Raw genomic sequence first — 16,926 nt, forward strand, 5'->3', positions numbered from 1 at the left:
ATCCATAAATTGCCACTTAATTATATGAACGCTAAAACAGGGAGAATGGTTGGGAATAGTCTTTAAGGCAATTTAGTGGTTGCAGAGGGATTAGACGGGGACTGTATTGGATAATATCTCGGGGGTAAGGGTGCCACTAGACGTGGTGAAATCCTTGAGACGTTTTATGAAAATGAAACCTAAGTATGACGGGGAAAGAGTCATAACAAGAGTCCGAAGCGTTTTGGTGAAAAGAAAGAAACCAAGAAGAGCTTCCAAAGCAAAGGAGGGTAACGCTATGATACGGGCCGGTATCAAAAGGAAAAATTTGGTAAATGAGGGTTTGTGATGCTCGTCAAGGTACGTGTATCTAGCAGGCTAATAGGGAGGCGATTGAGAAGTTAAAGGATACCGCTTCATCACCTACGAAGCTGAAAGAAACAAAAAAGGATTGCGACAGACGAAAGTTTAATTATTTCAGATGGCAGATTTAATAAAGAGAAATTGGCAGAAGTTTTAAGAAAGAGAAGGGAAGAGGAAGAGAAGACCTCGAAATCAATGGGACAGCCAGCATGCGATGCAGCACAAAAGTCGGAAGTGGATATGGGAAAGGCAGTTGCTGACAAAAATAAGTTGAATGAGAATAACTTAATTGGTAGAGTTAAATGGGAAGGACAATGGTGGATCAAAGGCACCATTGGATACAAGAGACAGAAAGAACAATATCTATATCATTGCAAGTGGACTCGAATTGTTGCGTGATAAATAAAAAGGGGAGGGAAGAAATGGAAGAGGAGGAGAAGGAGGAGGTAGAGGTTTCTATTGTGGGAGAGAAACAAAAGAGGGAAAGTATGGAAGAGTCAAATATAAAGCAATTTCAAAGGTGCGGACCAAATATGGTCCGTTCGATCAAATCTGAACAGTTGAAAACAATTCCATCAAAACGAGCTTACAATAAAACCGGGTTATGAATCACCTGTTAATTCAGCCACCCACTTTCACTGCTCTCTCTCGGCTCCTCCCTACTTCTCTTCAACCAAAAGAGTTACAAGTATCTCTAATCTCTAATATTAGAAAGCCAGAAGTTAAGTTTGGTGTCTCAAGGCTTCATCAAAAAGATTTGGACTAAAAAAGCCCCCCAAACGAAGAAAATTACAACTACCAACATCCAAAGGGTTATAATTTGAAAGGGCATTTTGGTACAAAAACGTATTAGATAATTAAAGGAAAAAAGATAAAATAAATAAATAGAAGATAAAAACCTACGACTTCACAAGAGAGAAAAGAACGTTGTGTTCTTTGAAACTGCTCTGAGCAGTTGCGTTTGGTTTATGGGAAATTTTGAAATAGGTCCAATTTTATAGACCACCTTTTGAAATAGATCTAATTTTTAGTGACTTTTGACTTTTGAAATAAATTCAATTTTTAGTTACTTTGGACCCATATCAAAAGACCCCATGGTTTATCTCTTTCTTTCGTCACGCAAAAACTGATTCGTTGGTTTCTCAGGTATTTTTCTTCACTTTTCTCTCTTCTTTGGTATTTTTTTGGTGTTTAATTTTTCTTTTCTCTATCATGAGCTTTAATTTTAGCTTCCAAGGAACTATTGATTATGTTAATTAGACCTGACAGTTTCTGACACGACACGAAAATAACGGGTTTCAAGTCAATACGATAACTAATCGGGTCATTATCGGGTGATCCGTTAAGAACCCGTTAATAATGGGTTCTTAACAGGTATACACATGGGTAACACGTAGGTAACCTGTAATATCCCACATCACCCAAGCGAGTGGATCCTATAAACCTTATTTGTATATTCTCATCTCTACCTAGTACGAGGCATTTTGGGAGCTCACTGGCTTCGGCTTCCATTGGAACTCCGAAGTTAAGCGAGTAGCGTGCGAGAGCAATCCCATGATGGGTGACCCATTGGGAAGTTCTCATGTGAGTTCCCAGAAACAAAACCGTGAGGGTGTGGTAAGGGCCCAAAGAAGACAATATTGTGCTACGTCGGAGTCGAGCCTAGGATGTGGGGGAGCCCGGGCCGGGATGTGATAATTTGGTATTAGAGCCAATCCTTGGCTGGAAGTGTGCCGACAAGGACGTCGGGCCCCTAAGGGGGTGGATTGTTACATCCCACATCGCCTAGGGGAGTGGAGCATGTAAACCTTATATGTATATTCCCATATCTACCTAGCACAAGGCCTTTTGAGAGTTCACTGGCTTCGCCTTCCATCGGAACTCTGAAGTTAAGCGAGTAGCGCGCGAGAGCAATCCCATGATGGGTGACCCACTGGGAAGTTCTGATGTGAGTTCCCAAAAACAAAACCGTGAGAGTGTGGTAGGGGCCCAATGCGAACAATATCGTACTACAGCGGAGTCAACCTCGGGATGTAGTGGGGGCCCGGGCCAGGATGTGACATACCCGTTTCGACCCGTTAAGAAAAACAATTTATTTTGATAATTTTAAAGTTTAATTACTAAAAGATTTATTATAAAATACAATAGCCGTATTAATATATACAATATATTCTATATTAAATATATAGTTTTGTATTATTATTCTATAAAAGTTTAAAAAAAAAAAAATTTAGTCATTATTTATTTTTATTATGAGAGTTCCTTATTATGATTACTAGGATAAATTTTACTTAACATGTTGTCCAAAATTAAAATAAACTAGTATAGTATTTGTATAGGCAAGAACTAAGAAGACATGCACACAAGTATGAAAAATATGAAAGAATATATAAATACTCGTGATTCATCATTATTCCTCCAAGAGTAAATAATGGTTACACTTACATTATCGTTTAGATTTTTAAAATCCTCCAAACTCTCATGAATAATGTTTTTTATTTGAGGGAAAAATTAATAATAATTATTGTAGAAGTGTAAAAAAATGTTAAAAAAAATATACAATCACTCATAGTGATAAGCTTTACAACTTTTATGAAGGGGTCAGCTTCGAAATCTAACACTATAATCCATAAACCTTAAATTTATATTTAACCGTCGATTGTCATTTACGCTTTATTCTTCTTACTGAATTTCATTTTTTAAATTTTCTTTTTTGAAGACATGATCATATGGCGGATGTAAGAAGATGAACGGTTCAGATCTTTGATATCACATTTCAATATTTATGGTTAACTGAAATATGAGTCGATGTCATATAGTTTGTAGAAACTTTATAAACATCAAGCAGTATTTTCACTAACCATAAAACTCTGAATATAATATCAACAATCCAAACCGTTCATCTTCTTGCATCCTCTAATAGATCATGTTTTCAAAAAGAAAATCTGAAAAAAACAAAATTTGATGAGAACAATGAAGCGTAAATGTAAACAACAATCAACCATTAAATTTTGATCTATGATTTATATGACTATAGTGGTGAATTTCGAAGTTAAGCTCTTCATGAAAGTTGTAAAGCTTGTCATTACGAGCGTTTATATATTTTTTACACTTCTACATTAATTAAAAAACTATTAAAGACTTTACTTAAATAACAGCCATAAGATAAATGAGAGTAAATCTGTATCGTTGGATTCTATTTCACTTATATTATTAGAACTTTTTTGGACAAAAAAAACCCCTTCTCTATTCCAATATTTTACAATTTTACCATTTAATCAATTTAGATAAGCAAAAATATACTTAAAAGAAAAATGTGTTTTTATGTTTTGGATATGACAATGTGTTTTTATGTTTTGGATGTGACAATATAGTATGTATATACTTATTTAGTATTGATGCGAACTAATTAAGCACACAAATTAAAACCCTCTTGTGACAATTGTAGTAAAGATGCAAGTAGGGATCGTTCTAGACCGGGGATTAGGAGGGATTACTAAATCACTTGGAAACTGACTCAAAAACGTAAAACAAACGTTAAAACACTAAACTAGACTCAAAGAATGCAAAACTAAACAATAAAACACTAAAAACAAATCAAAAGACTCAAAGAATACAAAACACTTATAAACACAAACTAAGACACTTTCTAAATAAATTAGACACTAAAGTAAAGGGGGATTGAGGTTTTGACGAAATTAACTAAATGCAAAGATTGTAATTAAAAGGCAGAATATAAATATGAATGTGAGGAAAATATGGATGAATGATAGCTAGAAGGTTCTTCTCCACACATGTCACACTTGCATACAATTTGATTTTCAGTTGGTCTTTCGATGAATTATGAAACTCAACACCCCGGGTTAATTAGGTCCGCTTAAATTAACCGTCAAGTTTTCCTTAAGTTAATGAATTGGATGATTGCATGCGACAACCCAAAGCATTCCCCACAAGTTCCCTACATGAATTGCATAATAGAGATACAAGCAAGAATCATTAAGCATCATGAAAACTATAAGTGTTGACGAGGCATTCGTTACTATGATTGCATGAAACTTATGCCAAGAATTTATTTAACGCGATTGTTTATAAGCAACCTCCACTACTTGTGAATATAAGTTCATAACTATTAGGTGAAATTCACTTATATTCTAGCGTCATATTCATGCATGAAAATTAAGTGTGCACTCTCAATAAACAAACATAAATGAGTTATCGATCAAACAGTTAAACAAATTGAATTCACCATTCATGAAATTCCAACCAAAAGTAATCAAATCATATTGCAAGCATAAACATGGTTTCGAATCACCCCCTAGCTAAATAGGGGTTTAGCCTCTCATGTTCACAACAAGAAAAATAAAATTGAATTTAAACATAAAGAACAAAGGATGGATTACACCTAGAACGCCCAACGACTCCACTTGAATTTCTGCGCGTCGAAGCTCCTCTTTCCTCTTCTCCTTGCTGCGGCAGTGAGGTTTTGGATGATTTGGGGTGAGTTGCTGGTTTATAGATGGGTTTAGGATAGTTTGGTGGTTCGGCAAGGTTGTGAATGTGGCTGAAAATGGCTGTGAATGCACGGATCAAGGGAGAAAGGGTGATGGTGGCTGCGGCTGTTTTAGAGAATGGGAGATTGTTGCACGGTTTTGGGAGAGAAAAATGGTAGAATCAATATGGGAGTGACGGCCAGGCTTTTTGTGTGTGAAGGTGGCTGATTAAGAGAATAGATGGATGAGATTCTAGGTTGAGTTAAAGGGTGCGGCTGAGATGGATGGGTGGATGCAAGGCTTAGAGTGAATGGGGTGTATCATGCACGGGTTTGAAGAATGGTGGCTGAATGAAATTAGGGTTGGATGGTGGGATCCACGGCCCATGGTGGAAAAATGGGAGGTGGCGGCTTATGTCAAAATTAGGTTGAAAATCCTCATGGAATCACGGCAAAGGTGAATAAATAAATGGGATGGTGGCCACGGGTTGAAAACTTTTTGGTATCTTAGGTTTTATTAATAATGGGATGCACGGCTTTAGGTTTTGGTGATAGGATGCACGGCCAAGGTGGGTAATTTTGGATGCAATGGCTGTTTTGTTTTATTATAAAAATGAAAATAAAATGGAAGGCTACGGATTAAAGGGGAGGATATGGAAAGGTGCGGCTAAGTATGTAAAACCTAGGGTTTTAAATATGTTTGGTTCCTAGCTTATTTTTATTAACGAAAATAAATTCAAAGGCTTCTAGAATTTAGGAAATAAAATCAGAAATTAAAAGGGAATAATTAAAGGGTGCGGCTAGGGCCTTGGTTTTGTGTCCTAAAGTGCCTACAAGGTCATCAAAGTGGCTAGAAAATACGGATGTTTAAGTTTAGGAAAGGTTACCAAAACGGGAAACTTAGGGTTAACTTTCCTACTTCAAGTAGGAAACCTTGTTTGAGTAGGATTCCTCGTTTTGGTAAGAATTCATCATTGGAGTAGGAATTCGTCGTTTCTTCAAGTCTTCAACTCATTCATTCCTCTTTCGCTCCAAAAGACTCCAATTTGCATCTTCTTGCGCACTTTAGCCTTATAATCTGAAAATACACAAAAGTAGCCTTAAACACTAAAATAGCTAAGTAAACACAACATAAATGCACGAGAACAAGCTAATTAAGTCGCATGAATATGCTCCTATCAAATTCCCCCACACTTAACTATTGCTAGTCCTCGAGCAAAACAAAACAACTAAAGTAAACAAGACGAAACAAAACAAACAAAACATAACCTAAACCTTCCAACGTTTGCCTCAGGGATTTCCAATGAAACATGACATGTCAAAGATCATTACTCACATAGCCCTTAGTCTTCCTTCCCCTCGAACACATACTTAATCATAGTCACCATTCACTAATTCGCATTTAATCAATTAAAACACATTTTGAATGTAGTAACATGCCTTAGAGAATTCCCTCAATTCCTCACTAGTTATGCACTCAATTTTCACTTAGATTTTCTGACTACACACCCTACACTAGTTATATGTGAGAAGATTGATGTAAACATGAAAGACTAGTACTCACATGCGTTATGACAAAGAACACAATTTCTGGAGTAATTAAACGTGTTAAGATATGATCTCATGAATGGAATGCTATTACTTAGATGCGAGAACCAGTGACACCATATGCTCATACCAAATTCAAACTCCACAATTGAAATGCACATCACTCAAGATAGAAGTCAAGGGTTGTAACGGGGCTTGGGGTGTTGGCTAACAAGGAAAGGTAGCGATAACAAAAGTTCTTTAAGCAATAGTAAGTAAAGTAATGAAATTATGACCTAGAATTCCCTTAGGATGCAGAAATCAACTTTTAGACAAATAGGGGAGATTCAAACAACTCTTAGGGCCTAATTCATTGTTTTGGGCCCTTACTTCAACAAACAATACTTTTCAACTATTTTCAACTCTTTTTTCACTTTTTTTTTTTTCTTTTCTTTTCTTTCTTCTTTTCTTTTTGTTTTTTTTTTTTTTCTAGCCGTGCCTATGGCACATAAACTCATATCAATAATCCTTCCCCCACACTTATTTCCTGCAACACATTAATCAAAAGGAATTCATTGCTTACTATGCTTCAAGAACAAAGGTAAGGATGGTCCTAATCTAAGCTAGGTGAGGATGATATGGGTTAACAAAGAACATGGCTAACACGGCTCAATGGGGTTAAACTTAAACACAAAATGAGTGAAGGGCACATGGCTGTTTGGCTTAGATGGTGGTCACTACACAACTTCATCTTGAATACGTGTTATGCAAATCAATAACATGCTTTGAATGAAATGGGCATGAGTTCTAGCATTTGGAACTAAGTGATGAAACGCCTTCTAAGTAGTAACCAAGAAAAGAATAATGAGATCATGCAACCACTTTAGAAAACAATGATGCACAGATTATTACTCTCCAAATAAACGTTTAGGCTCAAGTCTCACTGGGATGTAGCGTTAGTTTGAGTTCATTCCTTCAAGCATGTTACAAAAACTGATTTTTATCATTTGTGATTACATGTGAATTCGTAAACTATAACTACAACTAAGCATAAACCAAAGAGTCTATCAAACGTCCATCCATGTTTGTAACTTTCTTAACCATCATGCAATTAAAAACCAAATCCTCATCATTGTGTTGGAAGGTAACCTACGACACAAACAAACACACAAAAACAACTCTTTTTGGGTTTTTCAAAGCAATTTTTCAAATTTTTATGGGATTTTCGGATTTTTAAGTCAACATACTCTAAAACACTCTAAAATAGCTTAAAAACACTTAAAAACAGTGGGAAACAAGTTTAGACATGTTAGGTGGTAATTCCCTACGAATTTCATGCAAAAATATCTCAAAACAGAATGTTACCCCCCCACACTTAAACTAAACATTGTCCTCAATGTTTTAGACACAATTAAACACATTACACATAACATAAAGTAAGCAACAAAGGAAAGGGTTTAGGGACGCAAATCTGAGTGTGGAGCGATTCCCAAGTTCTTCCTTTGTTGATTGCATGGGTTGCCTCCCACGAAGCGCTTGCTTTAACGTCTTCCAGCCGGACGAAACCTTCTTTTAATCTCCACTAGGGCTCACGGCATGGAATGGGATCTTCTCCACAACATGCCCTTCAACACTTCCATAATACGGCTCAATGAATGGGCGGGGATAATAATCCTCCCTGATGGTGGTGTTTCGGTTCCGACAATCCATATAAATGCTCCCACCACCTTTATATCGGTTGGTCACCTGCACCAACGAAGGTAACAACCTATTAGTTGAAGTAGGAATTGAGATTGGAATTGAAGACTTACAAACATAGTGTGGTGAGGGCTCAAAAATGGCAGCCCTTTCAACAATGTTACTATGGCTACTTTCGGCCATATTGGGTGGTTGTAGACCAATCACTCCAAGTTCTTCTCCAGCGGTGGTTCTTGATACATCCTTCGTGATAAATGTGGATCCTTTCGGCCCTTTGTCCTTATGCACATCTACGACAAAACAAGAATGACTATCGTTAGGATTTTTAATAGAGTCATAAACATTAAATTTAATTATATCACCACCAAACTCCATTGTTAGTGCTCCCTTGGCCACATCGATCTTTGTTTGAGCTGTTTTCATGAACGGACGGCCTAGCAAGAGTGGCAATGATGGAGCATCGTTCGAATCCTCCATTTCTAAGACATAAAAATCTGCAGGAAATATGAGATGATTGACCTGCACTAAAACATCCTCAAGGACTCCCTTGGGATAAACATTAGAACGATCGGCCAACTGAATTATAACGCCATCTTGTTTTAACTCACCAAGGTTCATAGATGCATAAATGGAATATGGCATGACATTAATAGAAGCACCTAAATCTAACATGCATTGTTTAAATCTCGTGTTTCCAATTGTGCATGGGATAGTAAAGCTCCCTGGATCCTTACATTTTGGAGGCAACTTTCGTTGCAAAACCGCCGATACATTTTCACTTACTTTCACAACTTCTTTGTTTGCAATTCTTTTCCTAGTTGTGCATAACTCTTTTAAAAACTTTGCATACCTGGGCACTTGCTTAATGGCATCAAGTAAAGGAATGTTTACTTGGACTTTCCGAAACGTCTCCAAAATGTCTTTTTCCTGCTCCTCCTTCTTTGTTTGCATGAACCTACTAGGAAAAGGCACATTGAAAGGAAAAACATTAGTAGGAACCGAATTTGACACATTCTTACCCTTTTTGGCCGAATTAGACAATTTGGAGTCATTTGAAGCTTGTGGCAAAGGTGTTTCCACCTTTGCCGTGGGTTGGCTTGCTTCATCCTCTTCAATTCTCCGTCTTTCATCCTCTTCGGGGCTTGATGGTGATGGTTTGGATGTAATGTCAACTTCCTTGCCACTTCTCAAGGTAATTGCGTTGGCCGTTTCGAACCCTCCCTTTGGGTTTGGAATGGTGGAACTAGGGAGTTGTCCGGGATCTCGAAACTTACCTACAAACTCGGCAATCTGCCCAATTTGTTTCTCAAGTTGATCCACCCTCTTATCTTGGTTTTGCATAGCCTTCGCTTGATCTTCCTGCCCATTACACAACTTAGTTAGTATCTTAAGAAGTGCATCATTGTCAAGAGACGTACCTGAGGCACTTGGGCCGGATTGGGCTTGATTTTGGGGTGGGCCGTAGGTTTTGGGAAAGAACCCCGGGGGTTGTTGTCTAAAGCCTCCTTGTTGTGGTGGTTGCTGGGGCTCCCTCCACTTGAAATTTGGGTGGTCTCACCACCTCGGATTATACGTGTTGGAGTATGGATCATGTCTTGACTGATTTTGGCTTTGAAACCCAATGGCATTCGCACTCTCCCATCCGCCATTCTCGATGAGTTGAGGACACTTTTCGGAGACATGTCCTTGGATAGAACATACGCCACATACCACAGGTCCTTGCATCTTCATTCCCTCGGCCATCTGTGACATAATGGAAGTAAGATTAGCTAACTGTGAATGAATATCAGGTGCGGAACTTACCTCATGAACCTGCTGCCGTGGGGGTCCTCTTTGGCCTACTCCTTCATACTGTTGAGCGTTCAATGCTCGGTTAGCGATCAAGACCTTGGCATCCCTGGGAGTCTTGTCCACCAATGCTCCACCCGCCGAAGCATCAAGCATTTGACGTTCTAGAGGTAGGAGACCCTCGTAGAAATATTGCAAGAGCAACTCCTCCTTCATCTGATGCTGTGGACAAGAAGCAACAAGTGATTTAAATCGTTCATAATACGTAGGAAAAGACTCACCTTCTTCTTGCTGGATTCCGCTTATCTTTTTGCGTAGGAGGATGATGCGAGAAGTTGGAAAGAACTTCTCCAAGTACGCTCTCTTCATACTCTCCCAAGAAGTGACAGTGCCGGGAGCTAACTCATATAACCAATCTTTGGCTTTATCCATCAAAGAGAATGGAAAAGCCTTCATCTTCAAGATATTTCCGTCAACAGTGACGGGAGTCATACTAGAGCAAACTACTTCAAATTCTTTCAAATGTTTGTTAGGATCTTCCATGGACAAGCCATGGTATTTAGGAATATGATGAAGCAAACTTGACTTTAATTCAAACTCATCCGTCTTACCTTGGGCAGCCGTGGGGTATTGAATGCACAAGGGTGCGGCATTATCCAAACCTGAGGCGGAAAGCTCCTTGAGTGTACGGTTGTCCACCGCCATGACTTGTGGTTCCTCAAAGATCCTTGCCGTGGGTTCTTCCTCCTCCTCTAGAACTTGTTCTTCGAGGTCAGGTTCTGGGCTTTGTGGATCTGGTTCGTGTTGCTTCCTCGTCCGTCTCAAAGTCCTCTCAAAATCGCTGTCAAAGTCCGAGATATGCTCACGAATCGGTTGAGAACTCCGAGTCATACACTAGTACCTAAAACAAGGAAAACAAAACAAGGTCAGAGACTTAACAAAAATAAATTAAACAGAAAATAACAATCCAAGGGATTAGCAAAGTTGCTAATCCCCGGCAACGGCGCCAAAAATTTGATGCGAACTAATTAAGCACACAAATTAAAACCCTCTTGTGACAATTGTAGTAAAGATGCAAGTAGGGATCGTTCTAGACCGGGGATTAGGAGGGATTACTAAATCACTTGGAAACTGACTCAAAAACGTAAAACAAACGTTAAAACACTAAACTAGACTCAAAGAATGCAAAACTAAACAATAAAACACTAAAAACAAATCAAAAGACTCAAAGAATACAAAACACTTATAAACACAAACTAAGACACTTTCTAAATAAATTAGACACTAAAGTAAAGGGGGATTGAGGTTTTGACGAAATTAACTAAATGCAAAGATTGTAATTAAAAGGCAGAATATAAATATGAATGTGAGGAAAATATGGATGAATGATAGCTAGAAGGTTCTTCTCCACACATGTCACACTTGCATACAATTTGATTTTCAGTTGGTCTTTCGATGAATTATGAAACTCAACACCCCGGGTTAATTAGGTCCGCTTAAATTAACCGTCAAGTTTTCCTTAAGTTAATGAATTGGATGATTGCATGCGACAACCCAAAGCATTCCCCACAAGTTCCCTACATGAATTGCATAATAGAGATACAAGCAAGAATCATTAAGCATCATGAAAACTATAAGTGTTGACGAGGCATTCGTTACTATGATTGCATGAAACTTATGCCAAGAATTTATTTAACGCGATTGTTTATAAGCAACCTCCACTACTTGTGAATATAAGTTCATAACTATTAGGTGAAATTCACTTATATTCTAGCGTCATATTCATGCATGAAAATTAAGTGTGCACTCTCAATAAACAAACATAAATGAGTTATCGATCAAACAGTTAAACAAATTGAATTCACCATTCATGAAATTCCAACCAAAAGTAATCAAATCATATTGCAAGCATAAACATGGTTTCGAATCACCCCCTAGCTAAATAGGGGTTTAGCCTCTCATGTTCACAACAAGAAAAATAAAATTGAATTTAAACATAAAGAACAAAGGATGGATTACACCTAGAACGCCCAACGACTCCACTTGAATTTCTGCGCGTCGAAGCTCCTCTTTCCTCTTCTCCTTGCTGCGGCAGTGAGGTTTTGGATGATTTGGGGTGAGTTGCTGGTTTATAGATGGGTTTAGGATAGTTTGGTGGTTCGGCAAGGTTGTGAATGTGGCTGAAAATGGCTGTGAATGCACGGATCAAGGGAGAAAGGGTGATGGTGGCTGCGGCTGTTTTAGAGAATGGGAGATTGTTGCACGGTTTTGGGAGAGAAAAATGGTAGAATCAATATGGGAGTGACGGCCAGGCTTTTTGTGTGTGAAGGTGGCTGATTAAGAGAATAGATGGATGAGATTCTAGGTTGAGTTAAAGGGTGCGGCTGAGATGGATGGGTGGATGCAAGGCTTAGAGTGAATGGGGTGTATCATGCACGGGTTTGAAGAATGGTGGCTGAATGAAATTAGGGTTGGATGGTGGGATCCACGGCCCATGGTGGAAAAATGGGAGGTGGCGGCTTATGTCAAAATTAGGTTGAAAATCCTCATGGAATCACGGCAAAGGTGAATAAATAAATGGGATGGTGGCCACGGGTTGAAAACTTTTTGGTATCTTAGGTTTTATTAATAATGGGATGCACGGCTTTAGGTTTTGGTGATAGGATGCACGGCCAAGGTGGGTAATTTTGGATGCAATGGCTGTTTTGTTTTATTATAAAAATGAAAATAAAATGGAAGGCTACGGATTAAAGGGGAGGATATGGAAAGGTGCGGCTAAGTATGTAAAACCTAGGGTTTTAAATATGTTTGGTTCCTAGCTTATTTTTATTAACGAAAATAAATTCAAAGGCTTCTAGAATTTAGGAAATAAAATCAGAAATTAAAAGGGAATAATTAAAGGGTGCGGCTAGGGCCTTGGTTTTGTGTCCTAAAGTGCCTACAAGGTCATCAAAGTGGCTAGAAAATACGGATGTTTAAGTTTAGGAAAGGTTACCAAAACGGGAAACTTAGGGTTAACTTTCCTACTTCAAGTAGGAAACCTTGTTTGAGTAGGATTCCTCGTTTTGGTAAGAATTCATCATTGGAGTAGGAATTCGTCGTTTCTTCAAGTCTTCAACTCATTCATTCCTCTTTCGCTCCAAAAGACTCCAATTTGCATCTTCTTGCGCACTTTAGCCTTATAATCTGAAAATACACAAAAGTAGCCTTAAACACTAAAATAGCTAAGTAAACACAACATAAATGCACGAGAACAAGCTAATTAAGTCGCATGAATATGCTCCTATCAAGTATTATGTTTTTCATTTGATTATTTATTAGTTTAAAATATATTTTTCTTAACGGGTAACGGGTCGGATTATATTACCTGTTAATATTATTGGATCATTTTACCCGTTTATTTTAACGGGTGTTGCACGACACGATCCGTTAAAATATGGGGTATGACACGAAAAAAACAAGAACACGAAAAACACAACACGAATGCCAGATCTAATGTTAATCCAATTTTTCCATTGTTCTGTTTTCATAAACTCGATGGCCGAGAAAGCCAATGGGGTGGTGGAGCAGATTGGCGGAGCAGAAGCCCAGCAGCAACCGGTGGTGAGGCCCTATCCTTTCCACGAAATCGAGCTCAAATGGTTGCGTCTTTGGGAGGAAATCAAACTTTTTCGAACCCCTGATGAGATTGATATCTCGAAGCCCAAATACTATCTTCTTGATATGTTCCCTTATCCCAGGTAAACTCTATCCCTTTTTTATTTATTTATTTTAAATTGCAAATGCAAGTAAATGTTTATGTACAACATATGAAGACCCAGTTTTATTAATAAAGTGATTGTTTAAGCAATTTGTTTGAGAAACTTAAACTTTATTAATTCGTATGCTTTAAGGAAATTCCAGGGCGAGGGTTCTATGTGTTGTTCCAGTGGATGAGGATGCCTTCTGAAAATTCCAATGCGAGGTTTCTATGGACTGATCCCGTGGATAAGTAGGCGATGTAAAGGTACGATTTAATTTTGACGATGGAGTTCGTTTCTGTTTTCTGGAGTTTGTTTCATGTTTATGAGTGTTAACCGAAAAGGTTTTTGCAGCCATGATGATGGCATATGACGTGTAATGTACTCTGTTGGTCAGATGAGAAAGGTTTCATTTGATGCCAACATTATAGTTCATCTACCCTAACATCTTTCCAAATGTTATTGATCCTGCAGTTCTGGAAGCCACTTTTAATTACATCCCCTTAGCCATTGTTCGCTTTCTTTGTTTGATGATTTTTTTTGTCCTAATATCCATTAACTACCTCATGTGAAGGGAGCCACGGACGGACGGAAGGAAAGTTCACGTCAGCTGCAGGATTGGCTGGCTCCCGATGATAACAGACTGGCACCTGGCATGTCTACGGAAATGGAGCACAAGCAAGCATGTGATGATAGTGATGAGGACCTCGATGTGCCTCCTGGTTTTGGTTGATGAGTTTCCATGCATTTCAGTTTTCACGGTTACTATACAACCATCAAATTTCGGAGACAATGCAGTCCAGGATAAATCTGTGGTAACCGCTTAATGAATTTTATATTGAGTTATTACAATGGGAAAGTTCTCTATAATTCATTGATAGAATGCGCTATGTTAACATATGTTGCGTGTGGGAATCTGGCCTAGGGTATTTAGTGTGTTCAAAATTATTAGCTTTCTTAAAATTTTGTATACCGTGCGTAGTGCGTTGTAACGTTAAAAAAGCCTCTCGCACATACAAGGCACCTGCAAAAAGGCTAGTTTGAAGAAGAAAAAGATGATCCAATTCTCAAATTCTTCAAGTCTCGCACTTCAACCCAAGACCCTAAGCGGGAAGGCAAGCTCTCTGTACAGACGACGCCCATGACTTTGAGTATGGCATCCATGCCCGCGACTACGACAACCACACGTCACCTCGCTCAACGGCTGGATTGACGTTTTAGGTCACGTACTAATCCACGGCTGGATGGACATGCTGCTCCTCCTTCCTTTAAGGTCTTAGGCTCTTCCTCCGTTAGCCTAATTGAGGACGGTTACGCAAAATTCCAACGCGATCTCTGGAGAAAGGTTGGGTTTCTTGCATTGATCCCATGAACCCTGACGTGGTTTTTGCCATTTTTGCATATTGTAATTGGAATTGGACTTGTTTTCTTAATTTCGTTAATTCCCATGACCTTTGTGTTGGGCTTTTGTTATTGGGAAATTTTATTTGAACCCATATAACTTTTTTCTGCTCCTAACTTACTCTCTATACCTATATTATTTTTAATTAAAAAATTAATATCTCTTTAATCCCAAACTTACTACCAAAACTACCCTCACAAACTCAATTCAAAATGTAAATTTATCTTTACACCCATTTAGAAAATAAAATTCTAAATTGAATAGTTTGGTGAAGTTTCTACTTGTTTAAGGGAATGAAAGTTTTCTAGAGTTCGATTTGTGTGGACAAGTCAAATAATTAGGTGAATTTTCTACTTGTTTATGAATCTTGTGAGACCACCACAAATTACGATAACAAAAAATGCGCTAAACATTCCAATCTAACAACAGGCCTCATCACTTTTGGCTTCCTAATGAACTAATTTTCAGTACCTATGTCATTCCTTTTTTTTTTCTTTTTTTCTTTTTTTTTTAAAGCAAAGGCATGAGTTTGTATTAATAGAGATTAAAAAAAAAAAAAAAAAAAAAAACAGTAGCAGATTACAGAGTCCGGGATAAATCCTGCAACACTAATCGCTACAATCAGCCAACAATATGCTCATTTACTTTTGTGAGTGTTACTGTTATGATCGCAGAGAGCTACACAATCATCATCTTTTCTCTTTTTAGTAATTTTCCCCCTATTTTTACTCTATCAAATCATAAGCAATTAGACTCTTAAGGGTAATGACCACACACAAAGCATAGCAAACCCAAAAACCCATCTTCTCAACTTTCAATGTTGATGGCCGTGAATTGAAACCCAAAAACTTATCTTTTCAACTCATAAAAAAATTGAAATCAAACGAATATTTATTTATTTTTTGCATAAATCGATTCATACCTTAGTTGGAGGATTTAAAACTTCAAAATCACTATTATCCATCAATAAAAAGCTTGTTTTTAGCTCTTAGATATTGAGTGTGGGTTTGTTGATAACTTTTATTTTTATTGTTAATTTCATCTTACACTTGATGGTAATTATGCAATAGGATTAAAAAGACAACTCACATTTAAATTTTAAGTTGGGTGTAGAAAGAGGTTACATAGATTTAAATAAAATTTCCCTTATTTTTGGGGAAGTGTTATTGGCACTCCAAAAATCTCATTCTACACTCCTCACAAGTGTATTTTTCTTTCCTAATATATGATGTAACTCCTGATAATCAATTTCAGGTCTTTGAGAAAAACCTTGTGCAATGAGTCGTGCTTTATATCTTGCAATCTCGTTTTTCTTATTGTGTTTTCTTGTGAATACCCATTTGTAACCCACAAGGTTTACACCAGGCGGAGTTTGGACTACTGGTCCAAAAACATTCCGCCTTTCCAAGGAATTTAATTCTGCCTAGATTGCATCTTTCCACTTAGGCCAATCCTGTCTCTGTTTGCATTCATCAACAGAGCGAGGCTCAATATCATCACTTAATATGATTTCAGTGGCTACTGTGAATGCGAACATATGATCGATGATTATTTCATTTCGATCCCACAATTCATTTGTACATGCATAATTTATGGAGATTTCTTTACTTTCATGTACCTCTGTTTCTTCAGGGACATGTGTCTCATTAGGGACAATTTGTTTTTCTGACAGTACAAAATCATGAATTGTGGATTTGTCATACTCTTCTTGAATGATTTCATTTGGATTTAGTTGTGCCCTTGTCTTTCTCTTTCGAGGGGCTAAATCTTTTGAACCTGGAGGTCTACCACGCTTCAAGCGTGCACCAGATGAATCATTCGCTGCCACGTTATTTTGTCCAACAGGGACATCAATTCTTGCAGGTGCGTTTGCAGTTGGTATATGTGATTTTGTCACTTTCATAGTATCATTAAATGCATCTGACATTTGATTGGTAATA

The sequence above is a fragment of the Pyrus communis genome, chromosome 9, assembly GCF_963583255.1.
Source record: "Pyrus communis chromosome 9, drPyrComm1.1, whole genome shotgun sequence".
Classification (NCBI taxonomy): Eukaryota; Viridiplantae; Streptophyta; class Magnoliopsida; order Rosales; family Rosaceae; genus Pyrus; species Pyrus communis.